Source organism: Coturnix japonica, chromosome 1 (genome assembly GCF_001577835.2).
Source record: "Coturnix japonica isolate 7356 chromosome 1, Coturnix japonica 2.1, whole genome shotgun sequence".
NCBI lineage: Eukaryota > Metazoa > Chordata > Aves > Galliformes > Phasianidae > Coturnix > Coturnix japonica.
The window spans coordinates 164928005-164931539 of NC_029516.1; the positions used below are offsets into that span (position 1 = coordinate 164928005).

The 3535-nt window shown below is 36.2% G+C and overlaps 1 long non-coding RNA gene across 1 annotated transcript; it reads left to right on the forward strand.

Moving 5' to 3' along the window:
• Positions 1-1088: 1088 nt before the first annotated feature.
• LOC116653603 lies at positions 1089-2164 on the forward strand. The gene is made up of 2 exons (XR_004307740.1): positions 1089-1629; positions 2109-2164. It is a non-coding gene; the product is annotated as an uncharacterized LOC116653603 (long non-coding RNA).
• Positions 2165-3535: the final 1371 nt, after the last annotated feature.

A 3535-nucleotide genomic window follows, 5' to 3' on the forward strand; every position in this document is an offset into this window, starting at 1 on the left:
GTAGTCATTATCTAACTTTATCGGTATCAATTGTATATCAGTAAGCACTCGGAGTCCACTAGGGCTGGGAATAAGAGCCTTCAGCTATTACATTACATGGCAAAAAGCTGTGCTGATGTTGCACAGCAGGCATGATCATTTTACAGAAAAGTGAATGAGTCTGAGCTAACAAAGGTCAAGGGAATAGTTTTATTTTTAAAACTTTCCCTGACCCCCGTGTCCAATAAATAACCTTTACTGAAGGGGGGCTTAGTGCTGGGGACCTTGTGAACAGTTCTGTCAGTTGTGTTGAATTATGTCATAACATTTTTAGCCCTACACTATTTTCTGAGCTGGAGCTGATCCTACAAAATTCATTTCACTTCATAGCATAATTCAGCCATGGTTTATATTCCCAGCTTTTAAAGACTGGTTCTTACAGCAGACATGTTGGTAAAAACAATTTTTCATGTGTTCCTATCATTTTTATTATATATATATATATATATAAATAAACATATATATATATGTTTATTTATTTGTTATAATATGTGTTAAATTTCTAGAATTTTCTGTATCCATGCTTCTGTGCTTTGTAATTATACATCTATTCGTTTAATTATTAGCTTCGTTGCTCCACTTTCCTACAGCTTGAAGAAATGTTTAATTTGCTGCCAAGTTTGACTGAGATGCTTGACTTTTTTCTGGCTAAGAACTAAATAAGGGATCTTAAAATTCTTAGCTTTTTTACAAAGTTATTTCTGAAAACTTCCAAGAATTGTATGCATATACCTTTATCTTCCTCATTAGTAGTGTTACATCCTCTATATCAGAAGATATTCACACATTACAAATTACTATCACATTGTATTAATAGCTCTGGTGTATGTCTGTTTCCTGAATTTTTGAAAGATTCTTAGATGGTACACGTTTACTTTAGATGTTTCAGTCATAGTGTGCTGAAACAAATTCAAAGCCACATTGCAATTACCAAAAAGTATCACCTCAGGAGGTTCATATGTCTGTTAAGTATAAGCTAAATTTCTCAAATGTAAAGACATCATAAAAGAAATTCTCTAAAAAAAAAAAAAAAAAAAAAAGAAACGATGGACAATTAGGATTTTTTTTCCTGTATTTACTGTGAAGTATTTTTAAAGACCCATGAAAATTTCCAGATTATTATGTTTTCTGTTTCCTCAAGTTTCATAACCTAATGTCAATAAATCTAAAATTAATGGCTTCTTATAAAATTTTTTAAGAAAATGTGACCTTTTTTTCAAGTTATACTCACGAGCTGTAGTCTGTCATGAGTACATGTAGTCTTCTTCTTCTGTCTTCTGTCTTCTCTTCTCTGGAAACCAAGGGGTTTTCGCTGTTCTTTACACACCTTGCCCTGCAGACCCTTCACAGTATTAACAGTCTTCCTTTAGGTGCTCTCAAGTAGTTTTTTGTCCTTACATTGTGACATCCAAACTCCACCCAGTGCTGAAGGTGTGACTGCACAATCCCTCCCTTCAACCAACTGGCAATGCTGCACTTGATGTACCCCAAGGGTACAGTTGACACTTTTGGCTCCAGGACACTGCTGACTCACAGTCAATCATTATGCAGAACCCCCAGACCCCTTTATTCAGGCTTACTCTCCAGCAGGTTTGTCTCCCACTCTGTACACAAATCCAGGATTACCTCATCCTTGGTGCAGTACTGAGCCCTTGATCTTTTTTGACTTTGTGATCTTGATTACTGTCCATACCTTTGATTTGTCAAACTCTACAAAGCCTCTCTATACTTGAGAGAATTGTTTGAACATACACTTTGAATGTTATTTAAATATAATTTTTATTACTATTATTATGAAACATTAAAAATTCTGTAGTAAGTTGTATTAGGTTTTCCATGTGAATTCAGTAGTTTTTAAAAAGTCATGTTTCAAATTTACAATACTAAAAGCTTAGTGAAGCAAAGGTTGCATTCTCACATCATCCACACTCATTGTGCAGCACGGAGGTTAATGATATTACGGTCTACTGCTGAAAAGATTTTTGTTCTTCTTTCCATAACATTATATGACATCTTTTTCTAATTAACAAGTTACATAATATCATTATATTGTTCTCTTTATGATACAGATGGGAGGTACTGCTGTGACATCTCAACTGCAGCTGAAGATATTCAATCTGAGACATAAAAAAAAGAATAGTGCAATGTTGTGGGATAAACATCTAGAGCAGTAAGAGCCTTATTGACTCTCTTGAAATGCAGGAAAAAGTCCTGGTCTGCAGCTGCCAAAGAATTCTTTAGCTGAACTTGGCATTAGGCAGCACTAGCTCCTGATCAAGCTCCTGGCTGTTTGGCAGGAAACACTCTTCACTCAACGGGTTCCATAAAGATGTTTTGGGGTGTTTATTCCCTCAAAGATGTGCGTATCACTATAATATTTATGCTTGTTTTTCCGGGGAAGCTGTCTACCTTAAGATCTCAGTTACAGCTCTGTCTTCCTCCTTCAAGACTGGTCAGTGTTCAAAACTAAAAACAAAAAATAAAAAAAAATAAAAAAAAAAAATTAAAAAAATAGGAGATTCATTAAGCATTATCTAAATTCAGAGTTCCACTCAAAAATCCATTAAGAGTGTGTGAACAACAAATCAATATATGACTGTCTTATCCTAGCTGAAAGACTCAATAATCCTTCAGTTGTATGGCTCCCAAATGAGTACCATGTTTTGAAAAAGCAGGAAATAAGGGAAGCAGGATATTTTAGGTTGCCCTACAATAAAAAAAAAAACAACCCTCCAAACTACCTCAAAGTCACCTAATGCTCTGCACTCCTACTCTTTTACCAGTTTCCTCAGAATTCTTGGTAAATTTTTGGTAAAGAATATTTGAATATTCTGTATTTTCCTTGTGATCATTTTCAATTTTTCATTTTTCTCTCTCTTTTTTTTTTTTTTTCCTCTTTTCTTTTTTTCTTCTTAGAATTACCGAATGGTTTGTGTTGGAAGGGACCTTAAAGATCACCTTCTTTCAACCTCCCTGCCACCTGCAGGAGTGCTTCTCACTAGCCAAATTGCCCAGGGCTCCATTCAGCATGGCCTTGAAAACCTCCAGGGTTGAGGCATCAACCCTTTTGTCCACCTTTCTGGACAATCAGTTCTAGTACCTTATCACACCCTCAGTAAAGAATTTTTTTATCAATATCTAATCTAAATCTACTCTATTTTAACTCAAGACCATTGCATTTTTTACTATCACTACTCTCTGATAAACCCTCTCTCTCACCCTCTCCTGCCTTCTTGTAGGTACCCTTATGTACTGGAAGATTTTTTTAAGGTTTCCCTGGAGCCTCCTCTTCTTCTAGATGAACCACCCCAGCTCTAGGGCTATCTTCATTGGAGAGGTACCCCCTAATCATCCTTGTGACCCTCCTCTGGACTGACTCCAACAGCATCACGTCCTTCTCATTGGTGGGCCCCCGAACTGAATGTGGCACTCCTGGTACAAGAAGTACCAGACACTCTCTCAGGACTCAAGTAGAAGGGGACTATTACCTCCTTTA